At 46.7% G+C, this 21,086-nt stretch overlaps 1 long non-coding RNA gene across 3 annotated transcripts in view; it reads left to right on the top strand.

Moving 5' to 3' along the window:
• The window catches only part of LOC135897608 (uncharacterized), a 90,382-nt gene extending 70,673 nt beyond the window's left edge, over positions 1–19,709 (top strand). For 2 of the 3 annotated variants that reach the window (XR_010563095.1, XR_010563097.1), the window contains one exon: positions 19,580–19,709. This is a non-coding gene — a long non-coding RNA (uncharacterized lncRNA). Of the gene's footprint in view, positions 1–7,986; positions 8,079–19,579 lie in introns of all 3 variants that reach the window. The other variant, XR_010563096.1, reaches the window with a different exon arrangement.
• The last annotated feature ends 1,377 nt before the right edge of the window (positions 19,710–21,086 follow it).

Here is a 21,086-nt window from a genome sequence, read left to right as displayed (position 1 = left end):
GGAAGATAACCGATGGTTACTAAGGGTTACGGCCTGGATTCCAAGGCAAGGGAAGCGTAGCAGGTGGCAGCAGAAAGTTAGGTGGGCAGATGAGATTGAGAAGTTTGCAGGGACAACATGGCCACAATTAGTACATGACCGGCGTAGTTGGAGAAGTATGGAAGAGGCCTTAGCCCTGCAGTGAACGTAACCAGGCTGATGAAGATGCTGACTTTTTCTTTCTACAACTAAGTCGCACATCGCTAGAATCCCGGGATTCTTTAGCGTCCGTCGACAGAAAACTATCATCGTCAATGTGTCATTATTATTATTATTATTATTATTATTATTATTATTATTATTATTATTATTATTATTATTATTATTATTATTATTATTATTATTATTATTATTATTATTATTATTATTATTATTATTATTTCGAAACGATATATACGCTAGAGAAGAAAAGGAAACCGACGAGCAGGCTGGCAACTGCTACCGGAAGGGGCACAACGCGTGCCTACTCTTCAGAAAGGAGGAGACACACAAACAACTGGAAAATAGGAAGACGGGGAGGGAAGAGGAAAGAAAGAACAAGATGACAAATCTCAAAGAATTAAGCCCAAGGCACGCCGTACAGGTAACATAGTAGGACCGCTCACTGCAGATCACGTAACTAAAGATTCTCGAAATACCCGTAAGCACTAAACGCAAATACCCGCGAAAGCAAGCTCAAGATGCAATAGACCATAGCCCCGTCAGGCTAAGGCTACAAGCACTCAGCACAGTGAAGCCAATGGTACATACATTATTTGAAATCATGCATACAACGTACGTTTCAATAAAGGACAACCTGAAAACAAGCATCCCAGCCACGTAATTGAAGAAAAGACGCTTGTGATAGCAATGCGATGCACGTAGCGCTCCCCTCATACATTTAGCGGTAAATGTTACTGATGCCCAAGCTATCGCAGTGACGCCAGCTTGACACGTGGGGTGTGCCGTTCCTAGCCTTTCGTATATAATATTACCAGCCTAGCAACTGAGTTCAATGTTGTTGCAGTACCGCTATGGACGGCAGCGTGCTGTCAAAATTACCATTACTCCTATTCCTACCATTACTAAAAGAGCACTACTACTACTTGGACATCCACTTGCACTGTGCCGGGATGGCGAGGTGGTTTTTTTATTTTTGAAGTCCACTGCTTGCTTGCAATTCAGTATGTGCTAAACCAACACGCACAGTTTTTCCTACTGCTTGCATGTTATGCTAAACATGCAACAAGTGGTGACTCTCGCTTTCCACGCCTGCCGACACTACAAACAATATTGGATCACACCGGTAAGCAATATTTCAAACTCACATTTGCGGACTGCGATACACCTTGCTTAATTTATGTTTGTTATAGAACGCAGGCTTCAGTTTTGTAGTAAAGGACTTCCTCGTGCAGAGTATCATAGCGTGAAGTGCTAATTTTTTTACATTGATTATTGCGACTTGTAATTTCCGCCACGTTTCTCGTATAATTTCAGGTAATAACAGTAAATGATAGTAAAATAAAATACACAAAACGCGCAACTCGCCCGTTTGTTCAATCTGTAAAAATGCTAGCGTGTGCTCTGTCATGCAGGATATACTAAAGTTTTGGGGATGGCTCAACAAAATTTTCAAAGCAAGCTTTTTCCGAGAAATAACTACGGCTTCCCTATGATCAGCTCAAGAACAAAGACTACGCATGAGGCGGCTAGGAGCAAAACAAAAAACACCAGAAAGTGACCAAGTCCAGCCAGATTATCTGGTGGCTCTGAGGAGCCTGGGCTGCCGGTAAACGAAGAAGGGGACCAACATCGATCGTATCTCTCGAGCGATCCGGTTTCCGGGATTCTGCGCACCAAATTGCGGAAGGCTATCTTATGCGGAAAATTCTTGCGCACAATCATGGAATGCAGTAATTGGTTTAGCGTATCTTTGGATTGAACAAATCCGCTATATAATTTTTCAGCACACTGTGGCAATCCTTCTGCGAAACTGGGTCGGTATTTTGTAGCGATGCCTTTTCCGATTCTATGCTTTTTCGGGCTTTTCGCGCTTGGCCACTGGTCAGAGCGACGGTCTGCCCACAATATCAAAGCGATCAGGCGGCCGTGTGTGGTCGATGATAAGAATAGCATAGAATAAGGCATAAGGCATCGCTACAAAATAGCGGCCCAGAAGTGGTCCTTTTATTTTGCGCATGACAGACAGTCTTCAATATCTGAAGTCTGTAAGGAGGCTTTCTCCTTGGATGTGTAGAACGCGAGGCTGAGCTTGGAGTGTATATTGGTGTAGCTAACGTTCCATATAACGTTGTGATGCGTCATAGTTCCAACACGGAGGCAGGGAGTGACAGTTTTCCGGCTAAGCGCATCATTAAGTCCCTCGAGTGTGTCCACAACATTTCTTTGAGAGCGGACACTGAGTCGCGCGACGAGTTCAACGCGGAAATAGTTCGAAAGCGGAAGGATAGCCATTAACCAGACGCTGTACACGAGTGTACGTGTCAATCGGGAGCTTCGTCTTCGAGGAATGGGCAAAGAAGTTGCGTAAAAAGATGCGAGGAGGAACAGAAAAGATTCTGTCGCAGCGCTAAACTGCAAAGCATTCCTCTCTCTGAAATCGGCTATTGTTAACGCAAGTGCTGCGCAGATAAGAGTAACCAAAGTGACACACAATCCAGGCATTGACTCGACGAAAATGTGCGCTAAGGAAGTCAACACAAATTTCCCGTCTTTGACATAGAATGCATCACTTCCCTGATAAAGAATTTGATCGATGCCGTAGTAGTGGGCAACATGATAGTTAAGAATACTGTCGGTACCTATGATGTCAATGTCTCCCGAAAAGAGTGCTTGCGCAAGAGTTCTAGGTTCTCTCTCATAGGAAAATTTTAATGTTACGTTGTAAAACTGAAGTGCACGCAAGACAAGCCCCGTATGTCTTATGTGGCAAGAAGGTTCTTGTTCTTTGCAGCCGACGTGAATTACCTGATTTCTGAGCTGGCGTTGCGGGAAAAGTCTGGAATAATGTTTAACAGAAAAAAAGTGGCATTCTCTAGTGGATGTCGAGAGAATGCGGAATGACGGCATGCCTAAACATTGTGGTGCATTTTCTTTTTCTTTACAAAGGCTACTGCGATCACAAGACAACGTTCTTGTGTAAGACACCGTAACGTTGCCAGTGAACAATGCTCTTCCGTCCAAAGTGTTCTCAAATAAAAAGCAGTCCACCACAGCAGAACTAACCGGACGTGTGGGACACGCTTTTATATGAGCAAGTGCTTTGTCACCCAGATTTAGCGCAAGGACGTTCGTCTTGACACCCGCATCCGCATTTGCCTTGATATACCTATAAAACGCTATTCTTGGAATCGTCCACAAAGTTGTCGCCCAAGGGAACTCGCGAAGGAAGAATGTATTCCCTGAACTCCAGTAGCCTTCACGCGTGGCGAATGCTGGCACATTGTACCTCGAAATGTGCGACTGAAAATGGGAAAACAACAGTTCACCTTCTTCAATAAAACTTCCATTCGGCAGTGCGCATGAAAGGCAGAGAATACTAAGAAGCCAATGAGAGATTAGGTGACTATGCACAGCCATTTAGGAACGATGTAGAGTTTGCTGTAGAAAAGAAAAATTAAAGCAATGTATATATGTGGCTTGCTTGTCACAAAAAATCATTTTCCTTGAATATCGAAACGGAGCATATTTCCGTGCGCAAAATATTAATGTTTGAAAATCCATGCAAACTTACTGGCTTCCTTTACCGTGGGCTTACAGATAATGAATTTTCAGTTTGACTATACGGTAACGGGCCAACTTTCAGCTGCGCCGTGAACTACAAACTATGTCGTACCAGCCATGAAATTCGCATCAGCTAATGTCATCACATTTGTGGGTTGCACTATTTTTGATCGGTCTTTCGATCGGCGCAATAAAGGAAGGCTCGTGAGTATTGATTTGCAGAGCTTGTCACCAACGAGAGTCACCAAATTGCTCAGAGTCGCCGCACACCTTTTCAATGTGAATGCAGTTTTTATCAGCTGTTCCAGGGGGCTAACTCTCGGTATGAATCAATTTTGTTCTCTCATTGCGACAAGAATGCAATGCCAGTATGCAAAAGGATGTACGAACTATGGATAAGCGAGGCTCAAAAAGTTTGCGATACGTTATCCGAGTGAACCGATGAAAATGCCCGCTAGTTTTATTTTGCCTGTAATAACGTATCAATGTTGTGCACAATAGAACAGGCAACTTCTTTTTCTTTCCTTTTCGATAGAAGTCAGAGTAGTGGAATTTTTCATCATAGCCTACAGTTGGCAACTGCAAGGAAAATATCGATCCTCACAGTCACTTGAAAGGCAACATCCTGCCGTGGCTATGACAGCACCTCTGGAGAAATTGAAGAAAGTTTTCAGTCCTTCAAGATCCGCTCTGTACCTGCAAAGAGAGCAAAGAAATTCAAATAATGCTTACATCTACAAAGTTGAAATTAACTTAGTTTCACGTGCCTGTTTCTTCTATTACACTCCGCCCCCGCAGATTCCAGGTTCTAAACAACATGCGCATAACCTCTAATATTTAGCACCCATAAAGTTGTAATTGAATAGTCCTAGGGTTAACAGCCCTTTTTTGAGTTTTCAGCAACACTCTAACCAAAGGATGGTAGAAACACCTCTCCCCCCCCCCCCCAAATAGAGTGCCAAAAATAACAACACCTTTCCTATGGGCGCAACACAGAAATGTCATGCAAGATAAGTTTCACGACTCTTAACAACTTTGAATTCCTTCCAGCTGTGTCGTTGATAAATGGGTTGTTTAGTTACTGTGTGTGCTACCCAGCTTTAGCTATATACTATCGCGTTGTGTATTAGCTGACACAAGCGAGGGGTGTTTTCCTGTAGTACTATATAGAAAGTCCCAAGTTTGACAAAGTTCGGGATCTGCGCGAACTCTGGCGATGCCCTCAGATGGAAGATCTATTGGTATCGAGACATAAATTACCACCCATGGCACGCCTCCAGTTTTCAATGGCTTATCTAGATTTCCTCTTGAGTTAATATCACTAGGGCTTTACCTAGTGAGTGGTAAAAAACAGAGGAGTAACGTGGTGAAACTGAAGGCCCCATATTTTGTTTGTTTATGATTATACCCAGTGCATTACCTGTGAAACGGAGTTATAGAAAGAATGTTATGTTTTAAGGGTACTCGCGAGAAAGAAAAGAGTTGGCATGACAATGCGCCACACGTCTGCACTGTTCACATTCGACGCTCCATAGACAGGTAATGTCAGAAAGAAGTGCCACACCCGAGACGTGCCCCAGAACGGCGGGCAAGCGGCTTACGTCAAGTGTGTAGATAGATAGCAAGAGAGTCGTAGTCATACGATATTCCGATAGTTCATTGGTAGAAATAAGCAGCGCTGGCGCAGAACATTCATCAGTCTTCTGTGTTTGAAATGAGCATGGAGAAAGGGCATCGCGTAACACGATTGAAGCCAACCCTGTCCGCCCAACACGATATCGCAGTTCACAGTGTGTGGTTCGCTTTCGTGTTCCCGCTCTGCACGCAGAGCTATGGCGAGGCAACCGGAGAAGCGCGCACTGAGTGAAAACTACTGGCATAGCTACTACGAACCAAACCTATCAGCAAATCTCAATTCCTGACCCGTGATCTCGACGCAAGAGATAGCAGTGTGATAGCTGGTGATAGCTAGCAATGTGATAGCTAGTGTTGGGCCACCACTGGGCAAATGTATGGGCTTCACGGAGCGTCCGCTTGCCACGGCTGGCTGCGTGACGTAACGGTCTCCGCTAACCTTTTCCTACCTCCACGGAAATGAGGAGGCGGTGCGCGCAAAGCGCCTTTCTGTAGGCTTTATCTCGATCAGTTGTTGTCAAAGTTGTCATTTGTTACCAATGAGTATTTCGACTACATATGTTCTCTCGACGTCACTCAGACTGCTTTCGAGCAAACTCAGTCGAGTGGGAAATATGGGCGACCCTGGTGTTTTCAACATTTCCACCTTCTATTTGACTATTTTAGCACCCATTAGAAAAATACTCATGATTAAGGGTGCATGCGCATATAAGGTGTGTCTTTGTCGTGAATAGTGGGTTTACGTCGAATACTCAAGTGTGTTCGACACATTGTCGCAAAACCCTCGGCCAACGCTTGCGTATACGTCCCCGAATTGCGCAGTCTGTCTGTGTACTACATTTGTTCTCGATGGTTATGATACGGTTGGTATGATGATGAGCAAAATGTTATATCCAGAAGAAGTACCCATCTTGACTTACAATTTTACTGATCATAATATATTCTATGCTCAGAGTATAACTATGCAGGGCCATTGAACACTTTCTGATTCAAATATGCACTGCGCGGATGAAAACTTGCAAGTACCTTGCCTAATTTTGAGGCATTTTTGGAGCCCCACAAAAATTAACAGGCCTAAACAAGAGGTCTACATACATGAAAGTACAAATACGGACGTTTTGTTTTACGAGCCTCTGTTTTACTTTGGCGTCAACATACCTTTTTGCGTCGCAGTGCACTAAAGAAGACATATAGAGTGGCGAATTATAGGTAGGTAGTTCTGAAACTTCTCCTGTAAAACTGCTTCCTCACTTTACTAAGCTACTTATGTGCTTTCTCAGCCCATGCTCAAAGGCTGTACGTCAGACACAACGAATATTGAGTGGCCGGCCTCGCTGGAGCTCTAATTGCAGCTCCACAGCTAACGCTCTGCTGAACGAAGCATTCAGACTCCTCGTTTGTTTCCGCAGAGCGTAGGCAGTATTACAGAATACTAGATCATAGGATTGACTGAGGAAATGTGCAGGCATAAGGTGCCGTCAGGCAAGGCATGAGTGAGCGGAGATCGCTGAGGCAGGCCTTCGTCCTGCAGTAGACATAAATAGGCATCAAAGAACGTTGATTCCTCTAAATACCTTCGAAATTCCTTTAAATTTGGATAGATTCGATAATTGAGTGACGCGGTCGAAATTGCATAAACACGGATGGTTCTGTTTTTAAATTATTCGAGGTAGTAATAGACAGCGAAACATAAAAAGCATAAACTCACGAGGTCGGACGACTGATCTTAATGTTATTCTTGAAGCATGTTACCCAAAAATTGCATAACTGGTCCCATGTATGCAAAACACTAGCGGCGCTAATTGCTTCAGTGTAATGAATTCCATACAATATAATTTTCGAAACAGAAACATGAACTGCCAAAGAGCACAGCTCTCACTCCTTTGTCTGACACTCAAGTGTGATGTGAATGTTTCTGCTTGACATTTGCACTAGCAAGACAACCGCAATGCGGGCGTCTTTATCAAGTCACTATGTCCCTGTAACTGTGCGCTGTGGCTTCGCGTGCTCGCCTCATTGGGTTTCAGAGCATAATTTGCACCAGAGCACCGATCGTCTTGCTCATGATCACGACCGGCGTGCTGTACCGGCAACGATGCCGCACAGGCCGCGTTAAATAAGAAAAGTGGAACAAGAAGCGCCGTTCCAACTTCCAGCTCACCCTGTCAACGCGACACCACAAGGAGATGCCAGCGAGCAGGTGGTCTCACGACCAAACAAACCCTTAGCAGCGAATATTTTTTATAGGTTGGCTTACCTCAATGTTTGCAGTCGCTCTTTACCACTCTGCCATATAAAAAGCCACGGAAATTGACGTATCGGTGCTGTATCATTGCCGAGAAACGCTGGCGCGTGGCGGGGCGAGAAGGCGAAACCTGCCCCATTGCCCCGATCCTTGTTCTAGCTGTAGCTGTAGTAGCTACAACAGATGCGTCATTTCATCTTTTCTCTAATTCTGCGACAGCACTTAGGTTCCCGAAATTGGCGCTTGCCTTTTCCGTCCGTCCTGTCCGCCCAGCCATTTTGTTACGCTGATGACAATCGTTGTCGTCGTCTACAGCTCACAATGATGATTTTTGTCGTTGTCAGGCAACTTCGCCATGCCCAACTTCCTCAATGGCAACGCGTGAAGGAAACAAAAGTTTCACAACCACCTCCACCGGGATGCCCATGCCACTCAGGTAATCTGCTTTGGGAGCCAAGCCCTAACGATTAAGCTATCGCGCAACAGTGCCGGATAATAACTGGAGAACTTCCCGCTCCCCTCAGACTCTTCGAGCGTTGTGGTCGCTGCATGGGGTTCGGAGGACAGGACGAAGCATTCTGTAGTGGACGAGTATTACATTACATGGACATCGCACAGAAATACTTTAACAAGATGACCCTGTGTTTGTGTACAATTCTACGTTGTCATCCACGTAAAAAGAAGGGCAGTAGCACAAAGGTGGCGTCATGATAATGATGGTCATAGACCTCAAACATGCCTAATACTCGCAATACAGGATACACAGAGAATAGTCTTGTTAGTGTAAAACAAGGTCGAAAGCATCGCCAACGTCAAATTGAAAATCGACGTCGCAGCATCAACAACACGTAGTTTACAGAAAAGCTCACGAAATTCATAGCAGCCAAATGTCCTATACTATAGCTTAGGAAATATACCAGGAAAATAAAGTCGCTTAAATCTCGGACATAATACTGCATCTCTTCGCTCAGGACATCCGTTCTAATAGAGTATTTGGTCTCATAATTGAAGAAACCATAGGCCCGATGTACCAAACAAGTCATCCAGGCTGAAAGCCTGGAGCCTTTAAACCGGGGCTAATTCTTAATTGCGTCCTAAATATTGATTTAGACGAAAAATGGTTTTGAAATGATGCAAAGCAACTTCAGGTTTTAAGGTCACCTCAAATGATACGCCAGCGCTGTGTCTGGTGTGTAAGAGCTTTTACGTTGGCCTACTGAACGACGGAAACAACAAACGTTATTGTTTTACACAACTTCGGAATTGTTGACGCTGACCACAGTGCCACCTCTCCTTGATAACACGCAAAAGAAAGCGACAGAGTGACGCTGTACCAGGAATATCTGAATCAAATACCTTCATATCGTAAAATGTTTACGTGCCTAGAAGAAAAAAAATGTATGATCAGCAAGAGCCTTTGGCTGGGCTGCTTCGAATAAAAGGTTGCTTAATATTTTGAACTTTCCTTAAATTAACATAGTCTACTTAGACAGGATGAGTATGTAAGCTCTAAAATGTTTGCGTGTACGTGGTTCAAAATTCCGCAAGATACATTGCTATGTCATATGGCAAGGAATTTAGGCCCAACGTAAACATAAAGAAGTCGTAACTTATTAATGTTCCACATTCATTTGCTAGTAAACCAAATAAATTTGTCTTCCAGATATCATAACAAATATTTATTTTGTTTCAAGTGCATGCTCTGAATCAGTAAGTTCTTGCACAACCGCACCTCTCTTCCCCACCAAACTGCCCTATGACCGTCGGTACTGTGTGACAGAGACGGCGACATGAAGGAAAAACGTTGTCGCCGACAGTCAGCAGACTCAAATCACTGTCGGGTCGGCTTAGCCTGAGTCAGCCTTTACGGAACAGGAATGCCTGGCAGCTGTTTTCGTCGAACAGAAGTTTCGCTGTCATTTTTACGGTAGACCATTCAAGATAATCACCGACCATCATTCTTTACGCTGGCTGGTCTGTTTGCGTGATCCCTCTGGCCGTCTCGCACGTTGGGCACTGCGCCTTCAGGAATATGACTTCGTGGTGCCGTACAAAAATGGCCGCCGTCACGCTGTCGCAGACTGCCCGTCCCGCATTCCTAATGCGACTGCTGACTGCGATGCTGAGAATTTTGACGACTTTCTCGCTGCTGTTACTTGTACGTTCCCTGTTACTTGCACATTCCCAACACAATAATCTTACCCGCGATCCGGTTTTTGTCATCACCCATACTCCTCAAGGCAGCGGCTGCTTTGAAGTTCGTGATAAGTTGCTCGATAAAACTAATTACTCCGTGCATGGAGCGTGTTTTCTGCTCGTTGTGCCCGAGAATCTCCGCTCCGATGTTCTACGCGCCATGCATGCCGATGCGACATCTGGCCATTTCGGCGCTTTACGAACGCTACACCGAACGCTCGAGCGTTTTTACTGGCCCAAGATGAACGAAACAACCAAGCGCTATGCTCTAGTTGTGAAACGTGCAACTTCATCAGCGACAATAAAGGAATGATTACGTCAAGAATGTAAGACCAGTTACGAGCAGCTTTAGTGATAGAATGGTATGGCAATAAAGTACGCATTTACCACATGCAATATAGCATGGCCAGGCATATAGCATACAAATGCCTACATAGATGAGGAAGCTTACGGATAACGCCAACGGTGACGACAACGGCACTGGAAATTTGCTTAGAGAGCCTCTATAACTGTTATCGCAATAAAAAAAAAACCTTACAGATTTGTCCACGTATTCTAGTTGGTTTAACAATTGGTGGGAATGGTGTCGGGAGGAATTCAACCTGACGCGGACCTAATAATTGGAAAGGTGCTTCTATGGCTTCATTGCGATTGCGACTTCGGATGTTCATACTAGATTATCAGCTATGGCCGATTTCTTCGGTTCCTTTTCTTTTTTCAACGGCTCTATTGGGATAGCCTTTCCTTAACCCTGGCAACAATGAAGCGCTGTGCTTCAAAGACGACTCAGAAGTGAGCACCTCGACTTTGAACTAACCACAGTATTGAGCGGAATGCTTTTGTACGTTTGTGATAGCAGTTTAGACTACTTGAATTGCGTGGCCGAATGCTTGTGGCTGCTGTGGAGTGGCGATGGACGAAGAGGAAGATAAGGCCGGTGTCTGGGCCGCCCGATTCTTGGCCAATCCCCCACTGTGGGTATGTGCCACGGCCACTAAGGACAACAACAACAACAACAACAACAACAACGTCTGGGCTAAAGGGGCAGCCATGCGAACAGCCTGAGTTGCCTGGTCTGGCCTTTCGTGCCGAACGATCCGAGCGGCCCGGCTACCCAAGGCCGGTGTTATTGGGTGTACTGGCAGAACAGGCCAGGCTGACCTTGGGCTTCAACCGGCCTGCTCCACTGCTGTGCGTGCATCCGACGCTGGCGTGTTCCGGTGCAGCCACGCCTTCCGAACGGACTACCCTGTGGTGGGCAGACGCGCCGACCCAGCTGTCTCACGAATGGCTCGTAGTCTGCTGGGCCTCCATTCCGGCCTCCAGCCCTTGCGCCACCCACTGCGCCATATTTATCGTTGCCGCTCTTCGTGTCATGAGTGTGTGATACCGACACGAGATCAGATGTCTTCCTACATCGACGCTCTGCATGACTGCCTAAGCGACAATCAAACATGAAGTGAATCGTGTTTGTTATCGCGTACATTGCCCTAGTCCAATCCCCGCGTCATTAAAGCCTCTCTGTGTTCATTGTGCCATCCCTGTGTGTTTGAGGCCACAGCCCACATCCTCCTATCACAGCGTTACAAGTACCAGTCGTCTCTCCACGACCACGCACATTGAGCAAGTTTCCAGCATCACTGCTAAAATCTTCACAAGTCATCTAAAGTGGACGACCAACAAATATTTTGGAAAGCCATTGTTAGTAAAGTTGAACAACGTGCGAAAACAGACAGTGGACACACCGAGACAACAAGACAAGCTTGCTCTACTTAGCGTATTTGTGCAATGTTATTTAAAAGAGTTGGAGAAAAGTGGCGTAAATGTCATCGACTAACTTACAGTAATTTACTTACCTACAGGGCCTAATACTTGGTCACTTTAATCAATCGCAATCTTGAATGAAGGAATTGTACTTCTTATCTGCAACTTCTTTATGTAACGCGTACAAGTCTTTGTGCACGTTAATTTTTCTCTGCTGTTCCCTCAGTTTGACCTGTACATTGCTGCACATTGTTAAGATACTCCCCGCCCCCCCCCCAAAAAAAATATATGAATGTACTTCCACTCTGTGAAGAATAATGACCAACGAAGCTGTGTATGAGGGTCCCTTAATGGCGAACTGCACCTCCGCCGCAGGATGGCCTCGTATTGTACTATCTTCGGGATTGGCCCACGTATGGGAAGTGCTTAACGCCTGCTTCATTTCTACCGCGGGTCTACCCGGCATTGCGCAATCTTCTGGATCGGCCCATGTATGGGGAGTGCTTAACGCCTGCTTCACCTCCACTTCTGGTCGGGCCGGTATTGCAATATCTTCGGGATCGGTCCACGTATGTGGAGTGCTTAATGCCTGCCTCACCTCCTCCGCGGGTCGGCCCGGCATTGTAGTATCTTCGGGATCGGCCCACGTATGAGGAGTGCTTAGCGCCTGCTTCACCACCGCCGTGGGTCGGCCCGGCATTGAACTATCTTCGGGATCGGGCCACCCATGAGGAGTGCTTAACGCCTGCTTCACCTCCACCGCGGGTCAGCCTGGCATTGCACTATCTTCGGGATCGGCACACGTACGGGGAGTTTTTCGCTTACCATAACGACACGAAAATTTCCTTGGAGGGTAGATGTATACATCTTTGCTGTAAAAACAAAAGCGCATGCAAGGTGGACAATGATAATTTGAGTAGACGATGATAGTGTGATGATTCCAGCAGGTATAGACGCGAATGTAATGCTATTTCTGCGTGAACCACTGTCCTGAGTGCACATTGCTTCAAATGACGTATGTTTTGTGATATCTCTCTCGCCTGCATTGGTAGCATAGGACCGACGGTACAGAGTTCTGCTACTCCAAAGAGTGCGATCAGTGATAAATAATAAAAAATGGCTGTGGCTTAGGTAAGGTTAAGCCCAGGATGCGAAGCATACTAGCCTTTATTTTAGTTGTTGAACCACTGTTTAGCCTGGTGAACTGCTGTTGCTTGGCTATATTTGGTTCGGCTAGACGAAGAAACAACTCATGCAATACTGCTTCGCCTTCAAGAGTGGAACGCGACAGCGTTCCCGTCGACCCGCCAAGGGGTGTAAGACAATGGGCTACAGGGCAGCGACTACGCGCCCCGCATTGGACGCGGTGAGCGTCGAGCAAAGCAGCGTTCGGCGTGGCACCGAAATGTGCGCCTGACCAAGAGACGCACGCCTTAGAAACAGCTCGTTTCTAAGGCAACACCGCATTCACTAGAGGCGCTTTTGTACCGCTTTGAAGCATCGTACTCGTGGCTCAGTTTCTTACGACAGATTGTTTCTCGTTTTGTCTTCTTACGAGATCAAAGTGATTCATTCTTGCGTACGATGATCCAGATCCGTTTGAAAAGCGTTTTGCCTGAATTTATTGTGTCTAGTGCACAGCCTGTACACTACCGGCTTAAAGGCTACTTGCGAGAGGTAGTCGACTCCCTTCGAATATTAAAAGCTCGGTTTTCCCTTCAGTACCTGAGCACAGTAACAAGAAAGAAACTTTACAAGGATTTAGTTGACGTTATGATGCCAGTGCCATTGTACCGAATGAAATACTATGGAGGCCCAGGACAAGATGTTTTAAAAAGAGTTAAAAAGATGCCATTGAGAGCAAGCGTAAAGTCGTTCTTCTTTAAATTGCATACATCTACCCTTCCGGTCAAAACATGGATAGCCGACAAAGGAATATCTGTACCATGGACGACCAACTGTGCGCTATGTAACAAGCCGGAGACCATTGAGCACGCTTTCATTGAGTGCTGGGATGCAATTTTTTATTGGGATGTCTTGCAAAGAACTCTTAAAAAGGAACTGCCGATAACAGCACAGGGTATACGTTTCCTGCCGGTAGACAGCCATCAGGGCTTTCCGTATGACATGATAATGCTCCTGGGCCTCCATAGTCTTTGGAAGACACGGATGGCGGTAACGCACGCCGATGTGAATGCGCGCCCAGCGCGAAAAAATTTTGTTGAAAGCATTATTTTCATACGTGAGATATATCGTGTACAGGCAGATCCGCCTGACTGGTTGGGTAATCTTGATGAATTAGTGGATTTCAAGAAATTTTAGCTTGTCACGTTGGTCCAAGTAGTCCAACGTGTTTTTATGTATGTCATTTTGTGAATAAAGAAAAAAAAAACTCGTGGCTCAGTGGTAGCGTCTCCGTCCCACACTCCGGAGACCCTGGTTCGATTCCCACCCAGCCCGTCTTGCAAGAGTTGAGCCAAAGCCACTTCTCCTCTGTCGTGACGTGGCGGTGTCACGTGGTTTCAAGGCGACACCGCCGCGCCTGAGGAGCTGGGTTGAGCTCTCGTAATATGCTTCGCATAAAAATACAAACGCGAACGAAAAATCTTTAACGGTAGGCTTCGGGGATGAAGCAATATTGCGAAGCGAGCCGACAGATGGAACAGCATGCTGCATTAGAGAAATTGCCCAAATGGGAATAAAGTGCCTGAGAAAAGCCGGCCGACATTTCGATAGCTGAACCTATCTTCGTCAAAAGCGTGAATAATGGAAAAACAAGGAGAAATGGCATGCTTTCTGCTGGACCACATTTAACGCATGCGCTAAGCAGGGAAGCATCAACGTCCGTCATCCTCAAAATGCTATTGCATTTTCTTAAGTCTTTGAGAAACCTTTTTCAGAAAACTATCGGCCCGATTACAGTGAAGCGTTTATAGCTTATAGTATATTTTATTGTTGATAATTTAAAAAAATATATTAAAACAACCTTCATGCCATGTTGGTGAACAAGAAGGATGCAGCTTTCCTTGTGTGATAGAAAAGGCTAAGTGTGCCCAGGGGCTCAACACACAGCGAGGAGAGCGCGTAACAAAGACATTGCTTTTAGCTCGCTCAGTTTCTGGTCACACACGGCACTTAGATACACAGTGAAACAATACAGAGAACACTTGAGCATATAAGAGAAGACTCCATTACCCTATCCCAACCCGCCGTGGTTGCTCAGTGGCTATGGTGTTGGGCTGCTGAGCACGAGGTCGCGGGATCGAATTCCGGCCACGGCGGCTGCATTTCGATGGGGGCGAAATGCGAAAACACCCATGTACTTAGATTCATTTGCATGTTAAAGTACCCCATGTTGTCGAAATTTCCAGAGTCCTCCACTACGGCGTGCCTCATAATGAGAAAGTGGTTTTGGCACGTAAAGCCCCACAATTTAATTTTTTTTACCCTAGCCTAACCGTCCGTGCAAACGCGGTTCGATATCCCACGTGTCCGTTTTAGATTGGTAGCGGACTACCACATGCGCAATATTACGGTGGTACACTCACGATACGTAGACTTTGTAGGGGTACGTCGGCTGTCGACGCCTGACACAGGGTAGGCACGGCTAACCCTCTGGGGCCTCGAAGGTCGTGGCGGGCGAGGAACTCCTCTGGCTTCTGCCAGCGCAATTGTGCCGAAGGCAGTGCTGGCGGCCACTCGAGCTGCTGTGCGTTTTGATTGTGGAGGCGGGCCTCAGGCAGCACCGTAGTCATGGCCAACAGGGCGGATCATCAGCCGCCGGAGCCGTTCTCTGCTCCCGATGATTCCCGGAGGCTGCCCGAGTGGACCGTTAGGCGCTCGTGTGTAGGCTGGCCCGTCCGTGTTCCATGAACAGGTAGGTGCTAAGGTGGACCTGTGGCCGTCTCGATTAGCCCCACTAGAACACCTTGCGCCGGGTCCTTGCGGGTCCCAGCTTCTTCTCCCGAGCCGCTCGCAATCGAATCTAGGCACGCGCTCTCTTAGCGTGCAAAGCCGTCGTGCACCGCTACGCAAACTTATTTTACTTCGTCAGGCTGGTGCCACGCATCATAATTATCCCAGCCTATTCGTCACTCTCCTCCCTACCCTCCTACTTTGATTACGTTGTGCCGTGACGTTTGTCTCCGAAGACGGCACTACCGACAACACTTGAAATAATAAAAATTATGAGGTTTTTACGTGCCAAAACCACCTTCTGATTATGAGGCACGCCGTAGTGGAGGACTCCGGAAATTTCTACCACCTGGATTTCTTTAACGTGCACCTAAATCTAAGTACACGGGTGTTTTCGCATTTCGCCCCCATGAATATGCGGCCACCGTGGCCGGGATTCAATCCTGCGACCTCGTGCTCAGCAGCCCAACACCATAGCCACTGAGCAACCACGGCGGGTCGAAAACACTTGAGTGTGCGCAAATCACTCGCCATCACACAAATGCAATGAAAAGAACACATAATGTAGTAACATCCCTATCATAAACCAGCGCGACAAGAAAGAGTGCTAACAAGAGAAATAGTTCCATCATACTCTAAAGTATCCCAGCGGTATTTACCCTAGTTCGGCGTGTAGAACGCGTTCAGCACCTGGTCGAGCGTAATGGAACCCTAAACATTTTTTTTCGCTTCTTCAACAAGCTCGCGCTAAACGACCGCTCCTTTTTCCTAGCAGCTTCTGTGTGCTGTGGTGATTTTTTGACACTTGCCATAAAAACACAACCTCGATGCTAAAATTTCGTCTCTGAGTGCATGGCTAGCTTACAGCGCACGAAATAGCCCATCTCTACACACTTTTGAAGCACGTTTGTCTTTAGATTGCACGCTCTTCCACTTTGGCCACGCCTCAAGAGAATGTGGAGGCCACTCTTCCCGGTGCTTGAGCCCTTATCATGGGACCATTCCTCATGTAGTTCTTTTCAACTTTGTTGCACAGCTGCTATGTTCAAGCTTTGTGGAGCTTTGTAGGGCTTTGTAAGCTTTGTTCCCTGGTCCCGGTGATTCCTGGACGGCTGCTCGTGCGACCGTTAGCCTCTCGTGTGTAGGCTGCCCCGGCTGTGTTCCTTGAACAGGCAGGCACTAAGGCGGACCGGTAGCCGTCTCGATCACTCCCGCTGGAACCCGTTCCGCCATGTCCTCGCCGGCACCAGCTCCTCCCAAGCCGTCCGCGATCGAACCTCGGCATGTGCTGTCCTCGCGTGCCGCCGCCGCGCACAACCACGCACACTTTTACTTCGTCGCGCGTCTGCCGCGCATAGTAATTATTCTAGTCCACTCGTCATACTTTCATCAATAAAATCATCGTTCTTTTTTTTTCTTCGCCTTTGTTCCGTTCGGGTACAGAGTCGCGTCTTCTAGATCTCCGTCTTCATTTTTCTTGGTCATGTGCCTGAAATGGCCGTAGTATTGAGGCGGCGAGCTCGATGTGCTAGCAGCCTGCCGAGCGCTCTGTCGGCCGTCCCTCTCCAAGGCTGTAGCCTATGTGCGTCAACGAGTAGGTATCAGACCTAAGTACGCAGAGAGGTGTCATGCGTCCTTCGAGTAATCGGAGCAACCCAATAGCGCCTACGGATGTCATCCTTTCATACGTGGCCAAACCACTTATGTCTCTAAACCAGGCCAACAGTTTTCCCTGTGTCGCGTCAGAGGAGAAGGACGCAGGTAACAAGTTACTCAGTCAGCTGCTCCAGGCCAAGCGCGGGGCGAATCAGCTTGTGCGGGACTCACTTGAATGATTTCTCAAAATTAGGGAACACGACGTCAAGCGGCCACTGTTCATCCAGGAGCTGTCTTGAGCGTATATGCGTGGTTCAGTGCGCAGCGTTTCACGAAGCCGCCTTGGCAAGGTACCAGTTTACCGAGGTGCTGGTAAGCGCCTGTCGAGGACGCGCTCGAACCCTTACATGGTGTGTAGGAGGAGGCAGATCTACCTGCAGTTGGTGCAGCCACCTGGGGCTGCCTCACTGTTTCCACGTGCGCACCGTTGGGCTTCGCTGCAAGTCCTTGAGCAGTTTCCTTTCTTCGACATTGCGGTTAAAGGACATGGTGGCCCAAGAAGCTGGGCTCTTGCTTCTAGTCGTCGAGAGCACTGCCGTGATTTCGCCAGGTGCTGCTGCGCTGCCATGCTTCATCAACTTGAGCGCGTCATTGACCTCTTCAGCAGTCTTGGTGTCAGCAGGTTGGTGTCGGTGACAGGAGGGAATTCAGAAGTGTGTCAAGTTTTTACAGTGAAGAAGTTATCGCGGTTACAAGCGCTCAAAAAAGACATTTTTTTTGCCTGTGTTCATGGTTTTCTGAAACGAAGTGTCTGAAGCTACGTAGGGCGTAGGGCTACGTAGGGCCCGAACAATCCATTTCGTCGCCCAAAGATACAGTGGAGTGCCAAATGTGTAACGCTTGTCTGCAACGGTATTCCGCTAATCTTCTCAATACCTTCGGAGCGACATAGTTAAAATGAGTACAATACCAAGCGGTCGTCACGTATGCAAGTTAGGCACCGCCACAAACACGAGGGAGGAATGAGTGCCATAGTGCCCTTCGACAGTTTTGCACCTGTCTCATTGCTAATAAACATCTCCATCAAATTGCTTTATTTCGTCATCATCATGACTGGAGATTGCAGCGTAGGCTTGTACTGCCTTTATTCTATATCTCCTGTCTACGTACATTACGACTGCTACCTCTAACTAATGCTGTAGAATTCATAAATGTTGCCCGCTATGTTCCTATGTATTAGAGGCCCTACCCAGTATTCCCGGTTATTTGGAAGACCTGTGTAGCACTGTACTTCCGTTTGTCAGCACTTTATAAGCCTCACAGGTTCCTTTAGCGTCAGAGGGGTCAATTATATCCCAGACAATGTCTCGTACTTCCTCATATAGCCATGTTAGGTTAGCCTTACTCGAAAGGGTTCGCTCGTTAAACGATGCTAGGCTCAATTTCGAGTAGTCGTCTGTCCAGATCCAGAAAACCTTAGCACGTTCTGCCACGTCACAGGCATGACCGTCGTCTTGGTCAGGCGTTTCGCAGCCACTGTAGAATGAGGGCCATGGTTTGATAGCAAGAGTCAGCAGGGAAGAAGGCCGAATACTGCAGCAGGGACGCCATTGCCTGTTGTGGGGATGGAGTGTTATTGTGCAAGCTTAGTGGGCTTTGCCAATTTGGTGGCACCTGGACTATTATAACCCACCGGCTCTTGCCATTTTTTACCGGTATTAGGCTCCAATCCTGAAAAATGCAGTGTCCTGGATGAACATTCCAACTTACGACCTCCAGATTAGACGCCAGGTGTTCTACCTCTGCTCCGCGCACCACTTGATACGAAAGGATCCGTTAAATAATTGAATAATTATAGGCCAATTATCTTGTTTCCAGCATTACATAAAATATTGCACTATATAAAATAAGCGATTGCCGGAGGTGATAACACTGCAGTTTGTTGCTTGCGCCGGCAGAACGCGCAAAAGATAACGTCGAGGAGCTCAAAAATCAACAACTCGAATATTTTGTTTTTTGAACGACGCAAAAGAGGCTTTGCACCCACGCATTTCTCTTGAGTGCAAGTAGAGGGCATTCTGCGAGCGTCTAGCAGGGTCTGACTGAGTGCCTGTGTTCTGGCCACATCTGTGTATGCAGCGTACTATCGCGTCGACTGAGGCCAAGTTGTTTAGTAAACGCGCAGTCATCCGTGAATTCGTGCGCCTAAAGTGCAGGAAATAATGCCGGGAATGGGGGAATCCTTGGCAATTAGATTATAGATAATAAATCATAATTCTAAATCATCATTTATAGTGCGGCTTGGAATGAGTCGGGTATTTTCGACGCCACGTATGTAAGAGCGAAATATATTGTTTTTAATGTCGCCCATTCACCACTTTCCCACGTTTCCGCTATACATGCAGCGTCCCTATGAGGTGTTAATACTGAAATGGCGCGTGCTTGCAATTTATTTTTATTTTTCAGCTGAGGCCATCCGGTGGAGCTTCGTACTGGAACTGCTGCTACCTACCTGGCGCCACAACGTTGGATGAACACACAAAAAGCCCGGAACGGTCACTTATATAAATCGAAATAAACATTTCCTCATTTACAAGGCGTCTTGCGTCTACTTTATGAAATTGCAGGTGACACAGATTCGGTGGAGGCTTGTAAAGATCGTTCGCAATCATTTTAATTAAATAAACGATTCCGCACTAAGACCCCGCACGATTGAACAGCAGAAGCAAAAAAAAAAAAAAGAAAGGCGGCGAGGAGCTCAGCCAGTGTAGCGCCTGCTAGCTTGAGTTCAAAACGCGCGCACCCAAAACCGAAACCGGAAGGAGTTAATCCCAACCCCTTGGGGTCCCGCAGTAAATTCGACAACTGGGCTCTATGGGAGTGTCCGCTCTTATTTAATTTCTTTCTCTATGGTGCCTCGATATCTTCCTCGCCCGCCGCTCCCTACAGAGTTCAACGGGTTGCACAATCAAGCCTCTTTCCTTTCTTAAGATCACTATCATCACAAAGCTCATACAACCGCGGCGTCTACTACGACATCGACCAAGCGAATTGCGGACGCCGTAGGAGGGTGTGCTCTAGACGAAGTAGACGTTTTTGGCGGACGCCCTAAGGACGTGTTGCCGGCATTCGTGTGCCTTGAAAACGATCTGCGATGTGGCCAATGTGCGCACCCGCGCGGGCCTCATCTTTAAAGTAATCGGCGATGTTTGCAGAGTGCGCGTAGTGCCGGTAGCTTCGAATGCGCTGTGCTTTCGGCGTTGCGTTCGCATTGAAGCGGGAGATGCATGAAGGTCAATTCGCTTGCTGCTGCCGCGATTCCTCACTCCAGAAATTTGAATGCGAGTTTCTGCACTCATCGAGCGAGATGTGTTCATGTTTACCTGTGCGCGCCTGACACCATGTTGGTTGTTTAGTTAGCAAAGATGAACTGAACACGAGACTTAAGAAAAGGGCATATCGAGGTAATTATGGGAGGGAGTAGTATTATGCGCGCACTTACTTTATGTGATAGCAGCGAACAGCCTACGTTGTCAAATGCTTAGAAAAGTCTACAAATATGCAGTAAATTACGAAAACAATGTCTAAATATGCATGCAAGTCGTTAATGACAAGAGCTGGGTATAACACGAAAGGTGTTTGTAGAGTCCACGCTGTGTGGGAGTGAAACTATTGTTGGCCTCCAGAAAATTGACCAAAGACGTAAAGATAATGTTCTTCGTTATTTTGCAGGCTATTGATGTTAGTGACGATGGCCTGCAAGTGTTAAGACTACGAGTTATCCCAGATCTGCGGATCGGAATTTTTTTGCTAGTATTTCAGTCTTAGGGAAGGGTTTCAGAATTACACGATTGCGACAAAATACTTTCAAGAATGATAGAATAGTATTGAACGTTGTTGCTCCAGAATTGGAGCTTCATTTAGTCAACGCCCTAAGAAGGCTTTGGTTTTGAATTCTGGATTATTACACTTG

Source organism: Dermacentor albipictus, chromosome 4, assembly GCF_038994185.2.
Source record: "Dermacentor albipictus isolate Rhodes 1998 colony chromosome 4, USDA_Dalb.pri_finalv2, whole genome shotgun sequence".
NCBI classification, from domain to species: Eukaryota; Metazoa; Arthropoda; class Arachnida; order Ixodida; family Ixodidae; genus Dermacentor; species Dermacentor albipictus.
Note: the sequence above shows the minus strand (reverse complement) of the source record. Positions and strands in the feature narration are given on the sequence as shown.